Here is a 26,110-nt window from a genome sequence, read left to right as displayed (position 1 = left end):
ACAGCAGCCCACTTGTAATTTCCAGGAACACATGCTTGTGACAACCTTAGGGTCACATTCAGTAGGTGTCTCCATTAGTCTAAACACACTCTGATACTTAATTAATTTCATACTTAGCAAGAAGACCGTCTTCAGCCATTTTAACCTGCTGGTAACCTGCCCTGTGACAGGCAGCAAGATACATTCCTCTTACTGCATTGCATTACAAACGCAACTTGGCACTTAAGTACTTCCCGCTGTATATGTACATACACACGTCAGCCTGCTCTACACCTCTCACACCTAGTCTCAAATGTGAACTGCAACACTGAACCTCAAATATAATAGCCTCAGTGCACACCTTGCTTCTCGCTGCATCCCAGCACTTCTATTTTATTTGCAACCTGATCCTCCGTAACAGATTACATACCTAAGCTTAAACTTCTTCCCGGATCTGCATTTTTCACAGAGCCTCCTTGCAAGACAGAAGTTACCCCCCATTTCTCCAGCTGCCCATGCCCATCTCTCGGACCCCACCGGAGTCAAAACTGCCTCTGCCACAGCCCATCGGTAGTGTCCACTCAACCCTGTGACCTGTGGCTCCAGCTCTGGGGCACAGGAGGCCTTTCAGCAAGGAAATCCCACCTCACTACGCAGAGTCTTGTAAATCTGTCCCAAAAAGGTCCAAAAACCTGTGGTGCTTCCCAATGCCACCTCTCCTCCTTGACAGCACTGAGCCAACATCTGGTCACTGATTTACTGGAAGTCCCCAGGCAAATCACTTGGCTTTACTGTCTCCTTCCCAAGCTGAAATTAGATGTTGACCAAAGGAAGGCAGGCAGAATGATTAAAATCCTATGAAAAATGTGTGCGTGCATCCACGCATGTTTAAATCAGATGAGGACCCGAGGTCGGTTTGCCACATGGCCGTGCAATAGGTCGTGGCAGAGTGCTCCCACTCAGGAGCGGCAAGAAATTGGCAATTACTTCAGCTGGGACTGCCAGTGAACATTTGATGAACTCTCGGCACCAGTTCATTTAGCTCTCAAAAGCCGTGCATCTGAAAGGCAATCGGTGAAAACGCCACGCGAAACCCCGCTGAAGAATGAAAGAAGTAAAATTGGAAAGAGCACTTGAGCAATAACGGAAAGCAGGCAATAAGGCCAGGAGCAATAAAGAAAGTAAAACATTGCAAGGGAGTGCAAGAGCCGTCAGTATGTTCACGAAAGTGGAAGTTACCTTAAAATAAAATGGAGATTCCGCAAGGACCAGACAACTGAGGAGAGAATGGCAATGCAGCCGACAACATGTCTGATTAGAAAACTGCAGAAATCTGACAAAATATGCAATCCTTTTCATACCCAGCCAACCACTGAACCACAGGTAAACAAATACGTGGAGGATTTCATAAAACCCCTGAGTATTTTCTCTATTTTAAATTATATTAATTATGGGTTCAGTAGCTAGGGATACTGTTCAAAATAACAAACAAATGCAACCACAGTGGGTTGTGTAAGCGACTGCCCTTAGCACTAAAGGAAATCTTAATAGCTTGAAGGTGAGAATTAAGTCAACAAAGTCAACAAATAAAATAAATGCATCTTTTATCACACCATTACCAAGGGAAGAAAATGCCAAAAGGCAGAACTAGAGATGCTTCTCCTGAGGCCTTGCTGGCAACACAAGATTGCCCCAATTTAATTAAATAAGTTTTGTTAAATCAGTTCAAATCCACGTGGACTGTTATGGGTTAAGAGTAGGTTAAACCAGTGCCTTGTTGACAGATAAATCAAAAAGACAGCCTGTCCGTACAGCCTCTTGCATTGGTTTAACTTCATTAATTTAAAAGCTACATCTCAAGTTAAATTAACATAAGCCCATCTAGAAATCTCAGCAAAGCACCACTACTAAGACTTGAATGATTCTGGACCAGTAAATCCAAAATCACTTCTAAAGCTATCCTAGATTCCAGCCCACCTAACTCCATGACATGCTGTCTTTCTGGGATGGCTTTCTACTGCAGGAGGCAGCAGATTTTGTCTTAGGTAGAAATTTAAGCCACAATTCCACCTCTAAATATTCAAATTCTGTACTTCGGAAAAGGTACCAACTCCAACTTCACATTTTGAATGTTTATGGGCAATATTAAAAACACACCAGACGGAGACATCCCTGATCTCATACAAGGTTCAGAATCTAGGTACGAGTTATGCAAAATGTGCTAATCTATATTTTTTTTTGCCTTCACCAAGGCGCTCCCCACCCACGAGGGACTCCTTACAGCCAGGCAGCTTTAAAAGTGTTCCAGCTCTTCCATGCATCACTGTTATATAAATCTGCAAGATCCAAAGTTACACTAGAAATAACTGGCTCACTAACAATATCCCTCTTCATAGCCATTGTGTGACCTTAGAGAGCATAACATGACTGATCTGGTTCACAAAGCTTTACGCTGAATAAAATTAAACTATATAGGTACATTTTACTTCAGTCAATGTTTTACACATGCATCTACACGCACACACACATGCACATATACATATATATATAATCTGCGATAAAAAGCAAGGATTAGAGACAAAGATCAGAAATATGAATAGCCAATTTTTAGATTACTATAAAGCTTTGCAGAAAGTATTTCATAATTTAATGAGATAATAACCCATCATAATTAACTGCATTTTACATACCTCTCTCCTTCCCTGAGGGGAAAGAAAAGCTTTAAAACAATCAAAAAAAAAACCTCAACACTCCTCCAGACTTAGGAAGGAACTGATCCTACCAAACCGGTGCACCAGACACCGTAATACCTGCAAAACATGCCTCTGGGGGAACTAAGAGTTTAAGCCTGTTTCCAGCTCTAGCCCTTTAAAGAAGGTTTTCTAAATCCAAATTAAACCAGTGGAGTGCCATCACCCTCAAAGTGCAGATGCAAAGCAAAGCAGCTGTTGTCGCTCATGTCTTCGCCCAGCAATAGCAGTGTCAAATTAAACACTACTCACTTTTACTGAGCAGTTTCTTTAGGAGGATTTAGCAGCCAATTATTACATAGAATCTTTTCCCTGAAGCTCAAGGCGAAAACCAGCCGGGTGGGGGGAGGGGGGAGATAATGAGCTATGTCTTCTTCAATGACTCAAGAGAAGCAGAGAAGATCTGTGGTGTCAATCTCCACCACAGTAGCCATGAGGTTCCCTGGGTCATATGGGACAAGCAACATGTTAGGACAGCTCTTACTCTACACCCTCCTCTTGGCAGATAGCAGGGAACTTTCAACAAGTATTTCTTGGCAATATTTCCATGCTCCCCATTCCATTTACTGAAGGAAAGTCATGCACAAGGCACAGCCTTTGGATCAGCTACTACTGACCCAGAACACCAACCTTCCCGATACAGACAGCTGCAATGCAAAGTAAGACGTATCAAAAGCTAGGGTTCATCATTATTTAAATGAATCATTTGAACTCTACTATAAAACAAAGAGCTACTCTCTCCCCTTCCTCAACTTGTCACGCTTCTAGACAAGAAATACAAAGAAAAACTATGGCACCTTAATTTATTGGATCTCAGAACAAAAAAATCTGGGGCAGGCTGGCGGGGCAAAGGGAGGAATATCAGTCTACAAGTGTTGTGCACGTAGCAATACAAACAGGAAAACTGAATTAATCAGCTTCATAACACAGCAGGGTAACAGCAGTTACAGTAAAAATGTGGGCTAAACCCAGTGCTAAGAGCAACTTGGTGCAGAAGCTGTGATAACAAAGCGAATCTGCTCATGAAGCAGACGACTTTCATGGCCTTGGGAAACGAGAGTCATTTCTGCATCAGGCGGTGGGATGCAGTAGAGAGTGGGGGCTCTTCAGGAGAAGCAGCAAGGGTCTACAGTATGTGAAATGCTATTCCAGAACAGCACAGATGGTATCAAGGGGGATAACCGTTGTCAAGACGGACTTTAGATGGCTAAAGTAATTGGTTATCCAAAAGAAATGGCTATGGCCTTTAATACCATCTGCAAGAAAAGAAAACTATTCCCTTATTTCTTATAAGAAATATAAATATGCAAGAAAAAATAGAATCATAGAATCGTAGAATTGTTATGGCTGGAAAAGACCTTTAAGATCATCAAGTCCAACCGTTATCTAACTCTACCAGGCCCACTTCTAAACCATGCCCCTTAGAACCATATCTAGACAGCTTTTAAATACATCCAAGGACAGCGATTCAACCACTTCCCTGGGCAGCCTGTTCCAGTCTTTGATAACACTTTCAGTCTAGATGTTTTTCTTAATGTCTAACCTAAACCTCCCCTGGCACAACTGGACACCATTTCCACTTGTCCTATTGGTTGTAACTTGTGAGAAGAGACCAACGCCCACCTCTCTACAACCTCCTTTCAGGTAGTTGTAGAGAGCAATAAGGTCTCCCCTCAGCCTCCTTTCCTTCAGACTAAACAACTCAAAGTCCCTCAGCCACTCTTCATAAGACTTATTTTCAAGACCTTTCCACCAGCTTTGTTGCCCTCCTCTGGACACGCTCCAGCATCTCAATATCCTTCTTATACTGCAGCGCTCAAAACTGAACACAGTACTCAAGGTGCAGCCTCAGCAGTGCCGAGTACAGTGGGACAATCATTTCTCTAGTCCTGCTGGCCACACTATTCCTGATGCAGACCACGATGCCATTGGCCTTCTTGGCCACCTGGACACACTGCTGGCTCATATTCAGCCAGCTGTCAATCAACACCCCCAGGTCCTTTTCTGACGGGCAGCTTTTCAGCCTTTCCTCCCCAAGCCTGTAGCACTGCATGGGGTTGTCATGGCCCAAGTGCAGGACCCGGCACTTGGCCTTGTTGAAGCTCATACTGTTGGCCTTAGCCTATCGATCCAGCCTGTCCAGGTCCCTCTGAAGAGCCCTCCTATCCTCAAACAGATCGACACTCCCACCTAACTTGGCGTCATCTGCAAACTTACTGAGGGTGCTCTCAATCTCCTCGTCAAGATCATTAATAAAGATATTAAACAGGAGTGGCCCCAACACTATGGGTCCGTCCCTGTGGAACGCCACTAGTGACCAGCTGACAACTGGATTTAACTCCATTCACCATGACTCTCTAGGCCTGGTCATCCAGCCAGTGTTTGATCCAGCAGAGTGTACACCTGTCCAAGCCTTGGGAAGCCATTTTTTTCATGAGAATGCTGCAGGGAACAATACTGAAGGCTTTACTGAAGTCTAGGTAAATAATATCCACAGCCTTCCCCTTGTCCACCAAGCAGGTCACCTTGTCATAGAAGGAGATCAGGTTTGTTAAGAAGGACTTGCCCTTCATGAACTTGTGTTGATTAGGGCTGATCATCTGGTTGTCCTGTACAAATTGAGCATTGGGGGGGGGGAGGACACCCAAACCTTTCAAAAACTGCAAGTTTCAAAATGGGAACTCCATCGATTCTGCCTAACATGTGGCACAGGAGGGCTCTGGGATGCCACTAGTCAGGGGCTGGTTGCTGCAGAAGTCAGTAAGGAGTTTGTTTTCATCAATAACAGAAGAAGCCTGTAGCATCACCAGTTTTACTATGTTCGTTGTTTACCATAACACACAACCATCTTACCCTTTATTAGCTGGTATTTCTCAAGGTTTCCTGCCTTTATTTTTCTCTCCCAGGTATAAATGAACACATTTACAAATAATACAGGCTACAGAGAAAATGAAGCTCACACTGTGGGATGTTCATTGTGTGAGGCTGGAAAATTTAAAGCGATGATAAGTGCATTAAGTTACGTTTCACGTATCATTAAGTAATGCCGAATTCTATCCTTAAAATACGTGACTCGATAATGCAGGCCTCCTAACAGAGGGGCGATCCCCCAGCAGACACAGTGGAGCACCACGCTGCATTATATAATAACATTTTCCAGAGGAATGAGCAGAGCGCTTTCTGCGATGCACAGGGAGCGTGCAAGCTGTCACTGTGTGCTCAGCAGCCTCTTCTACAGGGACCGTGTAGCAGAATCAAGTAACTCGTGGGTGTATTAAAGGAAGAGTAAATGACATTCAAGCAACATCCATGTTTTGAAATGCAGGTAGTGGCCCCCATCACTGCATCGCCTAATTAAAATCCACATGAACTCAAAGCGACACCCATCCAGAGGTAAATGACTCTCATGTATGCATCTCAGCTGTTACCTTTGCCTACTTATCGAGCTGGTAGAGTGTAGCTCTGCACCGCGACACCCCCTTTCTGCAGCAGCTAAATGCCACTGATTTATATGTGCTGGCATAAATGTAGAGGGAGGGGGGGAAAGGGGAGTCAGGGGAGAGAAACACAAAAAGCCAGCTCATTCTCTTCTCATCCCACTGAAGAACTCCCAAGGGCTTGTCAGCTGATGAGGTGTGCTGCTGGCATTGAGTACTGCCAGTGCTCAGACCTTCTTGCTCCATGTTTCATCTACCCCAGCAAAGTATCTGAAAATCTTCATAAATCCTCCCTCTGATATTCAATCTGGAAAATAACCACTGTGACACAATGCTTTGGAGCTTTTCATTTCTACGCTCATTAAAATAATTAAGGAACTGAGACTGACATTATTTTTTCGTGGGGTTTTCCACGTCCTCGTTAAAAGGTTCCATGGCTGACATGACTCAGAAATTTAGAGCTCATTATACAGAACCACCTAAATTAGTATTCCGTTCATGGGCTTAATAGGTATTTAAGCAATGTAAGAGACAGGTTTTGTTTTGTTCTTTTTTAATTGATAGAATAAACTGTATTCAAATGCTCAGAAAGTCTCACTTGTCTGCAAAGAAGAGAGAGATGAATTAGCAGAGCATAAACAGTCCTAGGACTCTTTGTTGCCAATAAGGCAAATGAGACCAGTGGGTTTCCTCCTCCATCTCCAAGCCCTTCATAATTAAAGATAGCAGCTCACCTAATGTTCAGGAAACGCCGTAAACATTTGTTTTCATTAAGGCTTATATTGGGAAACCACACAGATTCTGTTGAATAAAACCTAGCAGAAAAACACTTCAGTAGAAAAGGTTGGGATGGTCCAAAGAAACAGCAGAGTAAGGAACAAACAAGCAAGAAAACAAAGCAGAAAAGTCAACAACTAATTCACGCATCCTGGACTGTCTAATGATCACTGAAGTAGTAGTAGAGAGGAACACAAACAGGAAATGAATTGCTGTTTTAAGGACTAGAGGGTTTGGTGCTTTTCATATAAAATTACAGCAAACCCTCACAAGACGTCACCTCAGAGGAGCAAAACATTCTTCATACTATGTTTAAAACAAGAACCTGAGTGCAAAAAGCAAAAGAGACTCTGCTACCCTTATTAATTATTATTGGGAGGAAGAAATCCAGGAAGGCAAGAGAAGGCCGCCTTCTTCCTACGTTTTATTTGGGACCATCAATAACACTGCCCTACATCTTCCAAAAAATGCCCTTGAAGTCCTGCCTTCTTGGTATCTAAAGTAAACACTGTAATATTGAAGGGGCATGTGGGGAAGGAAATTTCTGCATAGACACTACCCTTGCACTACTACTTACTGGTAGAAAAATTATTTTTTTCTTCTGGAAGCGCGTTGCTAGAAAGCTTCCCATAATTTCCAACCCAAAAAAGATGCTTGAGTCAACAGGATATTCCATTTTGTAAGAGAAATAAAGGATTCCTGAAGGTGTGCATGTCCTCCAGCCTCCACTTAAAGAAGTTTTAGTCAGCTTGCTTTTTAAGTTGGGAATGTCAAGTTCTAAAAGATGTGTCCCTGAGCAGCGAGAAGAGTCTTGAAAAAAAAAACCCACACCCAGAGGACAGGAGAGATAGATCAAGCAGATAGTATCAGGGTCCGAAAATCTGTCTGTTCTCATGTCAAACCCGGCTTCAGCCCAAAGAGCCTTTAAAAATTTTTATATGAAGAGATAGTATATGAAGATTAAATTCACACTTCCTTTTAGAAGACAGAGTAACAAGAACTTCTAACAAACCCCCTTTTAACTTGCCTTTTTCATGTTAAAAATTTGAAATAATGATGTGACAGAGCTGCATTTCTAACAATATCAGAGCTCTGTCTCAGGAAAAGGTCTCCCTCTCCAAGAGCTGAGAAGAAACAAGAAACAGCAACAGGCCCAGACCCTGCCTTTTTCACCCATCCCAGCCCAGAAACTTACTTCCTCCATGGCAAGCAGACCAAGTATTTCAGCAGTGACCTGTCAGTGTTTTGTAGAAACTGGGGAATTAGCATACAGCTGCATCCCCAGACTGGCAGAGGGCTTTGAACAGCACGTAAAAACCCGAAAGAGAAGCAAATCAATCTGAAGCCTTGAACTGAAGACAGCATATAACACTAGAGAATGAGACACACACACAACAAACAGCTAAAGCCGTTAAATTTCCTGAAACTGGACAGAGTAGGGAGTGGGGAAGCAGTGCTCAAGAAGATGCAACTTAGAAGCTGAAAATAATGACCATAATTTGGAATAAAGTTCCATATTGGGGAGTTTCTATGACTGAAATAAGAGGAACATGGGGTACATGGTTTAGAAAACATGGGGTACTTTCGTTATCTGAGCTACTTTAATTGAATTACCCTGTAACACCAAATAAAAATGTAAAGGAGAGATGATTCTATTTTTACTATGATTAGCACATACTCTTTGTACTCCTGTTGAAGTAGTAATGCTGCACATAAGCTATAGCTTCAGAGGAAGCGGTGCAATGTAGGACCTTCAACGCCAACACACACTCGGCGCAAAAGGCTTTGAACAAACAATCCTGTGGGTGAAGAGGTTGTCTTTCTCTGCCACTAAAATAATCAAGTACCCAACAACCCAATAGATCAGCAGCCATCCATTCAATAAACACTTAATTTCTCAGTATTTATACGGACCAACTTAACGAGGCAGCCAGCTGACACAAGCCAAGTAAGAGCCTGGGGAAACACATGGTAGACAGTACGTGGCATCACTTTCTGATGGCTTATTCTGTGGTGTAAAACTCCAGCATACATAGAATAAAATAATTGAAAAGGAGAATGAACAAGACTCTTTGCCGAAGAATGTGGAAAAACAGAAGGATATTAAGCAGGGCTACTCCGAGTGTAGTCAAAACCTGAGGCACTTAATTTACAGCATTCTTCAGCCTGCAGACATCTTAGGAAAATGTCTGACTCACTAAAATCAATAAGCTCTGTCTTTCAGCGGATCCAGGAGTTAACTCTTGTTATTTAAAAATGTATTTGAATGCAGTTGTGCTGATAAAGCACTCTCAAAATCCTCCTTCCAGAGATAATTTCTTTTTTATTTATTAACTTCTACGTTAATTTAATATCAGAATAAGGAAGTGGAGACATAAATACATAAATGAAAAATAGACACACATATATAAACAAAACATGTAAATAAATAATGTAATTTATTTTTACTGTAGTCTTCACAACAATAAACAAATATTACTCCAAACTTGAATCCCTCAAAACTCTGCTAATTAATTCTGAAGAGGGAAGAGAGAGACAGCGATTAAGTGATGTGCAAGGCCACACAGTATGGCAAGAATCTGAACATGCATGTTCCCTGCCCTGTATCTACACTGCTAGGCTACTAAGCAATACTGTGGTTTTATTGCACGAAGAGCAAGAAATGTTTGAATTCATGTTCTAGTAGGGTTCTGCGACTAAGCTTCAAGGAAGAAACAACCTTTTTTTCACGTGCTCTTTTTCTCAATTACTCCAGTTAATTCTCCTGACAAGAATAGCGTGGCCTTTACTCAAATGCTATCTCCCCTATTTTTCCATTTCTCATCTGATTCACCTTTAAAGTTTATTTTGCAGTCCATCTGGAAACTGAAAGCAATTAAATACGCTTAAACCGGTACGACATGTAGCATATGTATCAAGAATAAATTTGACAACAAGATTTCTACATAACAGAAATTAGGTAAAACAGATAACCAAACTTTGATTGCATGGTAACATTTGCCTAGATATGACTCAATACTTGCAATCTAATTTTCAGGTAATGAGAGGATTTCATAGGCCTAGAGACATAAAAGTGAGGTTCTCAGAAATCGTGCCACACCTGGTTTGTCTTCTTGTTCTCTTACAAATCAACTGGGTGGGTTGAATTAGATTTCAAGAAAAATCAATAGCAGTCAATTTTTCTAGTGTAAGACAAACATAAAAAGTCCAAGCACACCAAGGTACTGCAATTAGCAGGCCAGTTTGGTTTCAGGCTTCTGACCTATGAGTCAGGGAGGCTGAAAGATTTCTCAATCCCTGTTAAGAAAACTTCATAATTTTCAATGCGCAGGTGTAAAGAAGACGACACTAAAAATAGCAGTAATCAAGAAAGTCCCAGCTGCTCACTTTCACAGCAAACTAGACGTATGCAAAAGAAAAACATGAGACTCCCTTCTAAAAAAAGAGTTGATTAAAATTTTAGAGTAATTTATTTTTAAATACACATTTTGCTTGACAACTTGCAGAACAAATTGTCACAGGGCCAGGAATAATCTAAGGCATAATAAAAGAGCACAGAAGACAAAAAGCAAAGGGTTTCAGAGTCTCTCCCTCACCTCACCAGGAAAGAAGAATGACCGAAAGAGACAAGGTGTTTGCTTGCTTAGGATAAATCCAAGAGCAATGTTACCCGGGGGGTGGCTGAGCTGATCGGGGCAGCCTGCCACCACCCAGAGGGGTGGATGCTCCTCCTCTTAGTCTTTCTGCCTGTGGCAACCTCTGCTGCACTCACTGAGGTGCCCAGGGGACCTGTCCCCGAGACAAGGCCCACTAACCTAGCAGAAAACCATCTGCCTTTGCTTTTGCTAGGTGGCAAACCGTGCCAGAGCCAGCACAAATAGGGTCAGGGGAAGCAAGCTCCTCCTTATCATGTATCCCCTGGCTGCATAGTGGGCCATTAGGCTGTAATTTCAACCCAGCTCTCAACAGGAGGCAAAGTGATTTGCATTATCTGACCAACAGCCCAAGGTAGGGTATTTATGCAGTTGTAAAACAGAGGGACTTCTCAGTAGGCTCCCGATTGTGGAAAGCCACAGATGACAGTGCTCAGCAGGCCAAAGGAAAGCAGTGCAACATTGCAAATCATCATAACCCACGGCAAGACTTCCGTAAAGAAAGAGGGAAAACCTCTGAAGATGCAGCTACCATAAGAAACTAGTGTTCATCAAAACAGCAGTGCAGTTACGCTGGCTTTCTGGGTGGGATGTCCCCTCAGCCAGGTGGCTGTGATAGAAAGAGCACATTTCAAATATCTTTCTAAGTCACTCAAGAAACCACTGACACCAAGTGAAACTACGCTTCCCCAAGACAAGGGGTTCAGAAATACAATAGGATATTTTCCTTTGCACGTGTACTATCTGTTGCAGAACAGCCAACTACCCAAACATCCATGTTTCTCTGTTAAAGCTGGAATATATAAAGCTGTATAAAGAGCTATCAAAATTATGATGAGGTGCAAAGAAAAGTCTCTCAGACTTAAAAGGCTAACAACGTGTTGTCTCAAGTTTTCATTTCTTCATCAGAGAAATTTTAACTTGCACCAGAACATGTTTATATTGAATTCCAGAAGCTGCCATTTAAAATAAATAAATTCTAAAAGCTATCCTAGACACTCAGCATACATACACACATGTACATTACCAGTTAATTCATTTTGCAGAATTATGACTCCAATGAACAGCTCTTCAACTGTGAAGAAAGACCAAATCAGATAATAGCTCCGGGAGTGACCCTTTTAACTAGGGATCTCCTCACTCTCTACTCATACCCCAAATTTTTCATTAATATAAATGAGTATCTACAGGATTTCTTGAAAGTGAAAGCATTACAGGCAAATGACACGTTGCAATAGAAGATATCTTAGAAACAAGGTCTGTACAAAATCTACTTACTTTATTGAAAAGATAAATAACAGCTGCAGGAGCTCGAGGAAAAGAGGAGTGCAAGGGAGAAGAGGAAGAGTAGACAGTCATCTCCATAGTAACTACCACTATGAAACTCAGGGGAGAACTTGTCTGAAAGCTGAAAGAAGGATGCTACCAGTGGAAAGAGACTGTAATACAACTGGAAAAAAAACAAAACCAAAAACAAAACAGAAAAAAAATTGCAAATAATTTGCCACATGGTCAATGATCCCTTAAGCTTTAGTTTACTTAATCAGAGCCAAGAACAAATACCAAGAGAGAAAAGCAAAGAAGGAAAGCATAAAATCAAAACATAATGATGACATGGCCATTACTGTACAAATTATTTAACAACAAACATACCATCAAAATAGTAAAAATACAAATGTTCAGGTTAAGAAGAAAGAAATCAATTAGCTTCCCTCAGGAAATCCTGTGCTACTGGATGCAGCAATAGAAGAAAATGAAGGAAAAGCACTATACCAGCATAAGCTAGGCCATGTATGTAAAACGTCTGTGATTTTTTTTATTAACACAAAGAGACCTGAAAAGACTGCAGAGAAGGTATTTACAGTAAAAAAAGATCTATGCTTTTCAAATTCAGTTCAGAGCTAGAAAACTCTTACAATCCCAAGCTTCAATGCTGGTGACGAGGACTGCCCTATTTCTGACCACCACCCCACACCTCTCATTCATCAGGGAGTCTTGAGACCCACTCCCTACTTGGGAAATCATCTGCTTTGATTTGACCCGCGCTGTGGGTCACTTTTGGTGAAAGTGACACCCGCGCCAACCAACCAACACTAACACCCGCGCTGTGGTCACTTTTGGTGAAATCAGCAGCAGCCCACGCTCACATGGCCATTTGCACACAACAAGGTTATATTCCTACCACTCACACGTTGTCCAGATCAGCCACAGGAATAAATACAGAATAAGATTTCCTATAGTTTAGTGTATGCCAAACCAGCATACGGTATAAATACAATCTTCAAATCCTTATAAAAAATACCAAAAAACAACCCAAATATACTTGAAACTCAGTGTTAGGATACACTTCCACTTTAAAATACTGGAATGGTACTCTCTGTTTTTTAATATCATTATCTTTGCAGAGCCACAGGACAAGTTTATCCCAACCCATGCTGGCTTTTAACTTGGCACACATACCAAACCCCTTGGGTCAGAACTGCAGCAGAAATGATGTTGTATGCAAACAGACCATGGTAAATCTCCTCTGAATGTCCATATAAAAGAAACTAGATGCTTCCATCACCAGTTTGCTTATATATTAGTTAAAATACAAACTAGGTCTTACAGCGCTTAGAAGCAAGATCTTCAGAGATCTTGTTTGGAGACTGGAGAAGCCATAGTAATGCAGCCTACTAAATCATGTCCAGCCTAGCACAACAAAATGTAAAATTTCTTCTGGCAAATCAGCCTTACATTCCAAATGTTAGACTGAATTAAAATACTAGGAGCCCACTATTACTACAAAGTAGAAAATAGCAAGAATCTTCAGTCCATACTTCCCATATTCCTTTTGTTTCCTAATCCTTCAAAAGACAACTTAAAAATGGCCTTACTTTGTAAAATTGTTACTAAATTTAATCTCAGCAAACTACTTACTGCCAAATATTACAGCATTTTACATCTTTATTTCAGGAACAGTTTTCTGCTTCTCCATTCTTGGCCCTTTATTCTTGCTAGAATTATTTTTATCTGTTGACATATTTTTAAACTCAAATTTTAATTATATGCGAGAAAATGAATCTGTTTCATTTAATTCTGCAATCTTACTCACAGTTGATGGTGCTGAATGTTTTCTCATTAAGTAATCTCTTCTTTTCCAAAAGAATAAGACCACTGCAAGTGCTAGGATAGCTTTTTTTCTAGGAATCAAAATTTTAAAATAGAATCCCATTCTTTAAAATAACCTAACAGAAAAAAAAATCATGGCATTGCTGTAATCTTAAAAATACAATTATATGCATTTTTTTATTCTTGTCTTTGATTTTAAATTCTTTTGGAGGGAATTACGAATGGAGGAATAAGTGGAAAGATGCTAATTTATGATACATGTGAAAGGTTGGGTTGGGGTTTTCCCCCTGGCCCCATTCATGCTGCAGGATCATGGAAACCGATTCACGGAGTGAGCAGCCAAAGCTGTTGGGAGATCTCATGGGCCTCAGTGGTTGTTTGGCGAGGACGCAACATTTTACCTACGGGTAAACACAACCCAAAGCAAAAAACATATAGATTTCAAGTTATCCATGTTTCCACTATTTAGGATGAGGCAGCCTGGCTCTGGAACAGCAGCAACAGCCAGAAACAGCTAAGGGCACAGCAACGAGTCTATAGAATCATAGAATGGCTTAGGCTGGAAAGGACCTTAAAGTTCATCTAGTTCCAACACCCCTGCCATGGGCAGGGACACCTTCCACTAAACATCTCTACAGTCTTCAAAAAAGGGAAGAAGGAGGACCCAGGGAACTACAGACTGGTTAGTCTCACATCCGTGCCTGGGAAGGTAATGGAGCGACTCATTCTGGATGTCATCTCTTAACATATTGAGGAACAGGGAGTTATTGGAAGTGGTCAACACAGATCTACCAAGGGTAAATCATGTTTGACCAATTTGATGGCTTTCTATGATGATGTAACTGGTTGGCTGGATGAGGGGAGAGCCATAGATATCATCTACCTTGACTTTAGCAAGGCTTTTGACACTGTCTCCCATAACATCCTCATTAGAAAGCTGAGGAAGTGTGGGTTGGATGAGGGGACAGTGAGGTGGATTGAGAGCTGGCTGTGTGACAGGACTCAGAGGGTTGTGATCAGTGGCACGAAGTCTAGTTGGAGGCCTGTAACCAGTGGTGTCCCCCAGGGGTCAATACTCGGTCCAATTTTGTTTAATATATTCATCAATGACCTGGATGAGGGGACAGAGTATATCCTCAGCAAGTTCGCTGATGATACCAAACTGGGAGGCGTGGCTGACTCTCCAGAGGACCGCTCTGCCATCCAGCGTGACCTGGACAGGCTGGAGAGCTGGGCAGAGAAGAACCTAATGAGGTTCAACAAAAGCAAGTGCAGGGTCCTGCACCTGGGGAGGAAGAATGCTAGGCACCAGTACAGGTTGAGGGTGGACCTGCTGGGAAGAAGTTCTGAGGAGAGGGATCTGGGGGCCCTGGTAGATAGTAAATTATCCATGCGCCAGCAATGTGGTCTTGTCGCCAAAAAGGCCAATGGAATCCTGGGCTGCATAGGGAAGAGTGTGTCCAGTAGGTCGAGGGAGGTCATTCTCCCCCTCTACTCGGCACTGGTGAGGCCACAACTAGAATACTGTGTCCAGTTTTGGGCTCCCCAGTTCAAGAGGGACAGGTGGGGATAGGTCAGCAAAGGGCAACCAAGATGATTGAGGGACTGGAGCATCTCCCTTATGAGGAAAGGCTGAGAGAGCTGGGACTCGTTAGCCTGGAGAAAAGAAGGCTGAGGGGAGACCTTATTATTGCTTATAAGTATCTAAAGGGTGGGTTGAAGGAGGATGGAGCCACACTCTTCTCGGTGGTTCCCAGTGACAGGACGAGGGGCAATGGGGGCAAGTTGGAACATAGGAAGTTCCGATCCAATACCCAGAAAAACTTCTTTATGGTGAGGGTGACAGAGCACTGGCAGAGGCTGCCCAGGGGGGGTGTGGAGGCCCTTTCTCTGGAGATTTTCAAAACCTGCCTGGATGCAGTCCTGAGTAATGTGCCCTAGGCAATCCCGCTTTAGCAGGGGAGTTGGACTAGATGATCTCTAGAGGTCCCTTCCAACTCTGAACATTCTGCGATTCTGTGAAACCAGGTTCCTCAAAGCCCCATCCAACCCGGCCTTGATCCCTGCTGACACGACAAAATCCCTGGGAATGCCCACCACATGTAACATTTCTCCTTTGGGAACAAAAAACACTCACTGGCTGTCCAGATACAGCCCTCTATGGAAAATGGATATAATACCAACCTGTCTGTCTGAAATACCACTGAAGTAGATTGTCCATAAATGCATTACTCTCTGGACAGGAGAGTAACAGAAAGATAATTTTCCAAGCAGAACAAAGTCAAGAAGGTTCTAAAAAGGATCAACTCATACAGGTGGCCCACCTCCCCCAGATATCAGCAGCAGCAGTCTGGGCACTGGGCTGAACTATCAGTCAGTAGCTGAACTGTAATATCAAGGTAAGAGAAGGCCAAGCAACAGTACAGATGCACATGGAAAATGACAGAAGAAATCAGATGCAGCAAAGACTTGTTAACCCAAATACCAGGCTAGAGTCTTGTATAGACAGTGGCTTATGTGCATCAAAAAACCTCTTTCACAGTGACACACAAATACGCTTGGAAAAAGGCTCTTTCAGTACAGAATCAATTATTGCCTACATTGGTTAAGAGCAACCTCTCCCTGGTATTTAAGCAGTCAACATCTGGCCTGTCATACACAGGGGTGAGACATATGAATAAAGTGAATGACAACAGGGATGGGTTATCAAGCAGCTGAAAGAGCATTTGCCATACACAGAACCCACAGAAACAACTACACCAGTCCAGTCTGGCTTTGGAAACTCCCCTGGTCCCTCAGGGGATGAGCCCAAGCTCAAGGTCGTGAAGACCTCCTCCTACAACTCTGACTTCTGAGGAGAAGGTGGCAGATGAGGACAAGCGAGTTTGAATTGGGCATTGCTTAACACTTCTCAGCTGCTATAAACTGTACCTTCACAATTATTAAATCACTACTCGGACAAGTTGTTTACATAGCTGTCTACCCACAAAGTTAAAAGTATTCCCAGATTCATGTACCTTGTTATATTCTTGCCTGTCGGATAGATGAATCCATGTCAACAACTTCTGTTTGTTCCTTATGAAAATACTGAAAGAACATTAATCACCTTATTTTTTCCTTTTCAAACTACATAGAATGATCTCGACTTCCATTATAAAGCACGTAATCTGTCTTTTTACTATTCCTGTGCAAATTCACTCCAATGGACTGTTACTGGTTTCTTTATAAGGCTTGTTATTTAAATATAAATGTGCTGCACTAAAAATATATTCCACTCATATCAGAATTCCTAGAGGGGGTAAAAAAAAAAAATCAAGATTATTATACATAAATCTTACTGCCATTTTGGTTTTATTGTGGATCAATGTAGTTCTTCATAAGCAAACAACTACTGCAGATTTGTATAGCCTACTGAAATTAGAAAAAGTAATAGAAGCACCTGGTTGATAAGTGGGATTACATTATGTGGTAGCAGGCAACAGCTGAAAACAAATACATTCCATAGTGTTTCAATTAGTGAGAAGACTATTCACTAAAAAGGTCCTGGAAAAACACTTTGATATAACGAGCAGTCTCCCGCTTTCACACCTGAGTCATAATATACCACTCTTTCTATCACCTACAATACTGAGTAGAAATCCCTCACAAACTTACATATGTGGGAACGGGTAGGTGCTAAGTCTAGTGCTAAAGAGACTGTTCATTATTAACTATCCAAACAATTTGACCAGGGGGGAAAAAAAAAAAAAAAAAAAAGAAGAAAAAAGAAACCAACCCTAAGTCCCCTCAATCTTTTGACAGCTCTGCTGCAAGAAAGTCTTTTGCAGCTGAAGTTGAAAAGTAAATCTCACTTAAAGAAACCACTTAAATTAGCAGCTTGCCTAATACACAGAAGCTTGCCTACCCTTGACTGGCGTCTTTTGTGCTGAGGGTGCAATACAGGTCTGCCAGCCTAACAGCTGTGAGGCCACCAGCCAAAGGAGACCAGCGGACATGCCTCCCCCTCCTTGGCCACGTACTCCCACCGTTTAATTTGACAAACCTTGACACTCATCTTGCCCCACAGTGGGCCAGTTCAGGGAGTTAAATTGGCAGCTAAAAATTAAAAAAAGACAAGCAGGAAAACGCAGCAGGGAGCCAGCACGAGGCGAAGGGCAGGAGCGCATCCCACGGATTGGCCTTGCTGTAACACACAACCACACTTCTGATTGTCACATGCTTGAGACCATTAGCAGAAAGCTGCTGTATTAATTAAAAGACCTCAGAAGATTCCTAATAAGCAATTTCTGGCCAATCTAGCTGTGGCAGCTTAAAACACGACTGCTCCCCAGTGTGTTGATCCTTTCTCCTGTTGCCAGCAACCTTCCCTGTAGCAGAACTGGACAGTGTGTCTTCTGGGAGCTGCGCACACCCTTGGTCCAGGGGAGAACAAGCATCTGCTCCGCCACTCCTGCAAGGGGGGGAAATTTCTTCAACCCTATTTTCTTCTAAACTAAACAAACCTCGTGGTCCCCCTTAATAGAGAAAACAGTCTAACATTACGTAGAAACACCAAAATTAAAGCTTAACAACTATTAAAATCAGTCAACCTCCTCCCACTTCTCACGGCCTTCTATTAACAGAACTTTACAATAAAAGATAAACGCATTTGTGTGTGTGTGGCAATTCCTTGTGTGCATTTTTGGGAAGGGGGCCATGTAAACTAGTAGGCACCTGATTAGTAACAGGAAACAAGCAATAACCCACTATCACCAAAGATTAACATACTGTGACATCAAGTCTGCTCTGTACACATCTCTTCTTGGGTAAGGTGAGCAAGCGTTGCTAGAAAATATATAGCTGTCTCTGCACACTGTTATTAATTGCCAGTGGTTGTGGTCTTAAGAGCTGCCCATAAAAATGTACAAGCATCCAGCACAGTGACTCAAACACCTTTGGCCTGTTCACTATTGACCTCAACTGAGAATCATAGCTGGAAATTGGAGATTCGTACCAAGAACATGTAGCTACATTGAAGTTACACTTCTCTTCCTCCAGCAATTACTTTTTTTAGCGTTTTTTAAATGAACAGTCTTTACTTGGTGAAGACCATCCAACCTAATAGGTTATCAAGCCTGTATACCAATGCTTGTGTTCATCTCTCCCAAAACCATTGAACAAACTAGCAACTCCTCTCACTTACTTGGCAGTTTGACAGCAACCCATTGCACAACAGATTCAGCGTAACATTAGAATTCTTAGTTTTCTGCTAAATGTTAGAATAACACTGACACCTCTTTACTGGCCGAAAATAGCATTAACTACTCAGGATTAACCCTCTGCTTCCCTACAGACCTGGTCAATTGTAACAGACATAGCTCAGACCAAAGCAAGTATTGTCCATTCTTTGAGTGGAAACTCAAAAAAATCTAGTATTTTGAAGCCTGAGCTTACCACTGCCAATCCTCCTTAAACCCCATTTATTCTGTAAGTAGGGCCTACAATTTGTGGACTGATCTGGAGACTTTGCAAAGGCAAAGCTGTACATGTACTTCTTTTCCTCCTTACCACCACCAAGCTATCACAGCTGAAACCCGCAGCATCACAAAATGGAAGGTTGCACACTTTTAATACTGTTCCATGGTTCCTGTTGCAATTGAAAACCCTACACTTAAAAAGAAATGGAGATGGGACTTTCCCCATTGGCTGAAAACATGGCTGTGGAGGAAGCTTCCTCTAGTCCCTGGATAGCAAAGGTGTTAATTACTGACAAAGCACCTACAAAGACTAGTTGGAGCCATTTGAAGCCTAACAGCACTGTGTCACAGCGTTCAAAGGTCTGGTCGACCAAACAAAGTACTTCAGTGAGTTTGTAAAAAAAAATCTACTGCATTATATTAAATCAGCATACTTTCACCAGAACCGCAATCTCTTTCCTCCCATCATGGTGCTCTCTTTACAGCACATGTGGCTCTTCAATCAAGTTGTGTTACTAGGAAAGGGGCTGAAACTGAAAAAAAAATAGATGTGATAAACCTGAAGCAGTGCTTGGTTGGGGGTTCTACTGTTGTGTTACACAGCTTGGTATATATGTGTGAAATAAGGAATACTCCACAGTAATCCCTTCACTGGTCAACATGCAGGCTGGTAGGGATTTACCTCCCCCACAGACGCTTGTCAGCGCCTATCTACAACTAAGTCCTCCGACCAGTAGCTCACTGGGAGCAGCCACTGCCTAGTTTTGACCTAAGAAAAATCTACACCAGAGATGGGTGGCACAGTGAGACCACAAGGCAATGCTAAATGCTAGCAAACTCGCCCTCTACTCAGCTTGCTATGAGAATTGGCATTTGCTATTTATCCAGTCTCTCATGTAAATCATCTCTGAAACGGGAAGAGTTTGGATCAACTACAAATGCAAATTACACACACATGAATCTATCTCCCTGTTCCATTTATATCATGCGACCTGCTCTAGGAGTGGGGAAAATGCTGCCAGATCAATCCACTGAACTCACCAACCTGGGGGCCAGAAGATTGCCAGACACAACAACTGGGAAGAGGAGGGAAGAAGAAACTAGGAAAAGACTATTTGACTCCACAATACAAGCCTGCCATTACACTGAAGAACTGCAAGGTCAAACCAGAGCCTTAATTACTAAAACTGGAACACCTTATAACAGCCTTCCTTATTTACTATGCTTACTTGATTAGCTCTCTTTTTGTTTCCATCACTGGTGTGAAATACAGGTGACCTATTCCTCTAGAAGATGACAGGTTTTCCAAAAGAAACATTCCTGCCATACACCAAAAAAATCCTCACCAAAACCCCACAGCCCATAAAAAACTAAATAATAACTTGCATGTATGCACAGTTAAAACACCATAGGAAACCTGGTACTCAAAACTCACGGTATTATATAGAACAAGTTCCAAACACATACGTTTCACTAAATGCACCAATCCCTAAAATCGTTTTACTGCATATACCACCAGCTTTATACCATGCTATTTCGAAAAGAAAAATACTCATTCTGGGGAAGGGAAAAAACTGCGTGAAGTACATGCTAAAGCTACAATGCTTAATTGTATATTTTAGTACAAGAGTTCCATTAGTTGTACACACAGCTGAACAGACAATTGAAAAGTTTGATTTTGAGGAAGCCCAAGGGGAAGACAAGGAGGGCACAATTTCCCAAAACTTGATAAGCTGAGGCAGTGAACCCATAGATCCCATTTCAGTCCCACTCCTCCTCCTCATCCTCCTGCATATCCTTTGTCCACCCTATATTCCTGGCACAAATCTTTGTGGGATCCCAAGATGACCTGGATTGAGGAAACATTACATATTCAGTTAAACAAAACAGAAAACCTGAAAGAAAACAAGATGAAGACATCAAAACACTCAACATGCTGCAATACAGCTTAAGAGAAGGAGCCCAGAAGAGGCCTGGCTGCACAGAGGAAGCCAGGGCAGGAAAAAAAAGTAGATAAAAGTGTGTGTTGGGTGTAAATGGAAACAAAACAGGAACATTCTCCTTCACAGCTACTGCAGCAACAAACACAATATTATGTCAACAGTTCACTATGCATAAAGAAGAGTTGAAATGATGCCTTGTCTTCCACAAAAGCCAGAAAGATACTTTTCATCTTAGTTTCTGTTTTGGTTTTTTTGGTTTGGTTTCGTTTTAACCCAGAAAGTATCAAAGGCACCGAGTTCCCTATGATTAGGGCTGAACCACCCAGCTGCTTCTCAAGTTTCTGAATTCCCACAGCCCAAACCTAGCAAATATTCCTCAAAAAAAAATTTTTCCTGCAATACTCAAACACAGTTTCTTGGGACAGTGATGTAGCAATCCCACTTATTTCTGAAGCTGGACTACACAGGGCACCAGAAGCAGGGACAGCATAAGGGACAAGCCCTCCTGCCCCTTGCCAGCCCCAAGAGAAGAAGGGGGTGCCCCCTCGGTTGCACTGTTGGCTGCTCCTGCGGCTGTGCTGTGAACAAGGGATGAGAACTCATGCAGGTTAAAAATAAAGAACCCCGGCAAAAACTATCAATCTGTCTTCCCCTCACTACTATTTTTAATCCTAACCAGCTCCTTGAACCTACTCATGGTGTGACCCTGCAAGCAGTTGTGTCAGCACGGCTGAGGAAGGAGGGGACAAAGCAAGTGCAGAGGGCAGCAAAAATTCCTAAGAGAGCATGCAGGCAACAAGTGGCAATGCTGTGAAACAATGACCACTGTCTCCCAGTATCATACCTACAGTGGATGTCACCTAAATTTCTACACAGAAATAATTTTCAAGCCTCTGTGATATCTCACAAAGCCAAAAATAAACACACAAATACTTTTCCCCTGACCAGTAGTAGCACACAATAAGCTTTACAAAATTTCCATCAGTATATAAGATAACACAAATTTTATTCTGATACACCGGAGGAGCTATGTGAGCATACTAACTAGACTTTGAGTTTGTTACTCAGGGGGTAGAAAAGGTTGTGGGGACCAGAGGTGGGGGACACGGGAACAGGAACAGGGGGACGTCCAGGCACTGCTCTCCTCACCCCATCGGGCTTCTCTGTAGAATCATAAGGTCATGCAGAAAACAGGAATACTTCTTTTATTTGAAAGATAACTTTATTTTACGGTTCATTTTGGCTTGTGACTAGGATGCGAGGAGTGTGGAGGAGAAAGGTTGAGACAGCATTTTCCATTTCTCTCTTTTAAATGGCATTTTTCAGACAGCCTGTTTTGGTTCTTACTTCATACAGAGGACAACTCCCAGCCTCCTGCATTCTCAGCATATTTTCTGTAATAGTTTGGCTTGAGTCCTACGATTTTAAGCCACATTTTGCACATTTAGGATAAGAACTTGTAAGAGTTCACCAAGGACCTCATAACTGACTTCTAGGAAAGAGGAGGCAGCTTGCTACAGCAGTATCTCAAAGTAGTCCTTTGCAACCGTTACCCACCACACTGCCTTACTATACAGTTTCTCTTCTCAGAAGCATCTGCTTTCGTCGTTTTTTTTCTTAACTTCACATGGTTTCATTCACAGAATATTAAAAAGAAAACAGTAACACTAACTATTTTAGTGATGCTTTCCTTGAAATTACACACACATACTATTGCCATGTCCTTGAGAGGCCAAAGCAAGGGGAGGAGGAGGGGAGAGTCTAAAGGCATTTAATTTAGCAATCATCTACTGCAAAACAGCAACTGCTTTTCCATGCTTTCCAAAACAACAACAAGAACCATCTATACCGATGGATGAAGCAATCTATATCCTCAGTCTTACTAGAAGGACTCCACACTGGCAAGTCTGTTTATGGTAGGGCAGTATGTGCAACCATACCATACTGATAACATAATCACAACCTTATAGCACAAAAGGGACAAAGCAGAAAGGCTATACTTTAATCATAACATACTACTGACCTTTTCCTTGAGGGCCCTTCTTCAAAATCTGAAGAACTAACATCATTGCTCGTAGAGGACACTTGCGATGCATCGTCCTTCTCATTCTCCAGCTGTTCCGATACTGGTCCTAATCCTTTAGATTGGCCATTAGTGAGAAGTCCTGCAAACATGACAAAGTAGTACACAATATTCAAAACCTGCATTACCAGTGCCAAATGGATTTTATAAAAATGCACACATGACACTAACAGTAGAGTGCTGAAGCCCAAAGCAACCACCTTGCAAAGAAATATGCTGATAACATTGATTTTGCACGGAAGGATCCACTAAGAACCTGTGTGATTGTGTGTTTCCAATTTGCGTAACTGTAAGCGCCCAGTCCCAAATAACTACACTACGGGTATTTACAATCATATTTATAATCTTGTCACATCCCTTACTCAAAAACGGACACAGCTTACAGTCATAAACTCATCCCTCTTTTACAGAACCCCTGTTGACTGGCATAGATAAGAGCCTTTTGTATTTCTCTGTAGATCAATATAGAATTAAGCTGCCGTTTGGTCAATTTGTCGTTCTCTTGCTCTTCATTCTGCTGCTTCCAACTATTGCAATTTATGATCCTTTAAAAAAAAATCCTAAATCCCAAAGGGGTGAACATCTGTCTCTTAACTCTAATTCTTCTAGCCAAATGTCACTCAACGACAGAAACTCCAGAGTTGCAGCAAAGGTACACAAAGCAGGGGAAGTGTCTGCCACAGTTGCCTTTTGTGCCTTTCCTCTCCTGAAGGAATACTACAGCAAGCAGAGTCACACAGATGGAAGAAAGCATTGGGCCCTATACAAGCATAATGTTTAACAAAATTTGCATAGTCTACTCAAATGAGTAATATAATTTGACTCTTACAAACAATAGCAGACAGATAGTGAAGCCACTCAGACTTAAGGAAGAATTAAAATAGTAACATATTCTTCAGCAGGCTTTGGGATGAAAGGGAGGAAAATTACTAAAAATTTTATCAGCTCAGTATTTACTCAGTGTTTAAAGAACTTATTACCAGAGGAGCTGCAGTTTTATCTAGAAGAATGCTTTCCCACCTCTCCACCAAAATACTTTAGCAAATGGGGTAACAAAGCTTTGTTTCACAGCTTTATTTCCTCAGAGGGAACACTGGTAGGACTGCCCTCCCTTCGTCATTTCAGCCCCCCTTTCTATCATTGCACCATAGAAAGAAAACAGGAAGGGGTCCAACCCCTTCCAAGATAAGGCTGGCAGCGAGGCTTAAGAATACTAAACCAAAAATGCTTACTAATAACAGCAGTTCAAAACTTGCCACTAGTGCTACATCAGTGCTATACCATTTCAGACCTCTGTTTTCAGGAAAATCACCGTTTAATACCACCAATGCACTTACTCATCGCATAACCGAGCATTCAATCAAGCTCAGCTTCAAAGACACACCGAAGCATAACCAGATCAAAAGCAAGACACCTCCTCCAGCAAGCCGTCTGCTCCAAGTACTGATGCCTTGGCCAAACACTCCCTCCCCTCAAGGTCATTTATTCAGTGCTCACTTGGGCACTATGACTGAGTGCGATACATCCTCTGCTAGCAGGCTCTCGAACCTTTCGGCGCTTACCCGATTCCAATCTAATGGCTCTGATCGCCCATTTTTAAACAGCCTAATCCAAAGTCTGCATCATATCACTACATCATATCGCTCCCTTCTTTTTCTAATCAAAGTTTGCTCTTATTCATTCTGAACTGCACCAAATTTCTCTTGACTTGGCGTCAGAAGTGGCTGCATGGTGGCCACATGCTGCAGTTTTTGTACACTGTTTTTAAAATACTACCTACAAAGCAGAAGCTTGGATTTTTAGTGGTGGGGAAGATGACGTGAACTGGTAGCTTAATTTTTTTCTTTCTAATATGGAGCCCACAAAGCAAAAGTTCAAACTAAGCACATTGCATTAAAATGTCTCTTCTAGACAGCCTGAGACTGGCAGGGAGAAGTTAAATGACCCGATTTACATTTTCACTGCCCTTTTGTTAAATTTCTTTCGATACTTCCTTTCCATTAAAGAGATGTCAAACTGTGACCCAACAAATAATACAGATTTCAGTATCAGCACATGATACTACAACAAGGTTTGCAATGTAACACAATGATACGGCATGGGGTGACAGCATCCCTTCAAAGCATTCCCGAGGAAATGAAGGCAACCTTTTAAAAAACATTAAATAGATTATATTTCTATGCTGAATTCACCCTCGCTGGAAGCCCGAGTGGCCAATTTATTCTTAAAAGTTTCAACCTTTGCTTTGCATTTTTCCATGAAACCACTGCTGATAAACTTTACAATTTTCAAACTCCAGAGAAGTCTAAATCAAGCATATCATTTGAGGCCTAATACTCAGTAACTTAACTCTTATGGCAGAATTTGATTAGGTTTTCCAAAAGCAATATTTGTCCTGGAGACTTGCCATACGTAAAACCCAGCAACCTGAAGTATATGAGTCAAGAAAATCACCTTTTGGGCTGTCAGCTTGCGCACACTTGGAAGGCAATTTTTATTCATCCTTTCACCCCGCCAAACCATCAGTGCACTTGGAAGACAAGCGTGATTTGTGTCCCTTAAGGAAAAATATAGGTTTGTCTACTATTATTCATCATAACCAGCACGATCCCAAAACGCAGTAATATTGCAGATAACTGAAGTTAGCTGTCGTCAGCTGAAACCAATTAAAACAAGTGCCCTAAAACGGAGTCATAAAACTACAAATGAGAGATACTGATAAATAATGGGAACGGGTGTCATGTTCTACAGGTTTTCAGGGCCAGCATAATTGCAAAATCTGCTCCCAAGTGATGAAAGGCACAGACAGCCACAGTCCACAGCCTCCTTCCAAGCACTGGAGAGAAAGCACATGCTGAAGTAGGCTGTTATAAAGTTTATTGCCACTCAATCATTTTTATATCAAATGCATTCAGTTTGCC

General features: G+C 41.9%; 1 protein-coding gene across 1 annotated transcript in view; it reads right to left on the bottom strand.

Moving 5' to 3' along the window:
* Nucleotides 1–26,110, bottom strand: part of JARID2 (jumonji, AT rich interactive domain 2) — a 129,169-nt gene that overhangs the window by 76,931 nt on the left and 26,128 nt on the right. Inside the window, exon 2 of the mRNA XM_009884162.1 lies at nucleotides 23,130–23,271. The gene's annotated coding sequence lies outside the window, so the exon portion shown is untranslated. The remainder of the gene's footprint in view (nucleotides 1–23,129; nucleotides 23,272–26,110) is intronic.

The sequence above is a fragment of the Charadrius vociferus genome, unplaced genomic scaffold (genome assembly GCF_000708025.1).
Source record: "Charadrius vociferus isolate BGI_N301 unplaced genomic scaffold, ASM70802v2 scaffold444, whole genome shotgun sequence".
In the NCBI taxonomy this organism is placed as follows: Eukaryota; Metazoa; Chordata; class Aves; order Charadriiformes; family Charadriidae; genus Charadrius; species Charadrius vociferus.
This window is presented reverse-complemented; position numbering and strand designations above follow the sequence as displayed.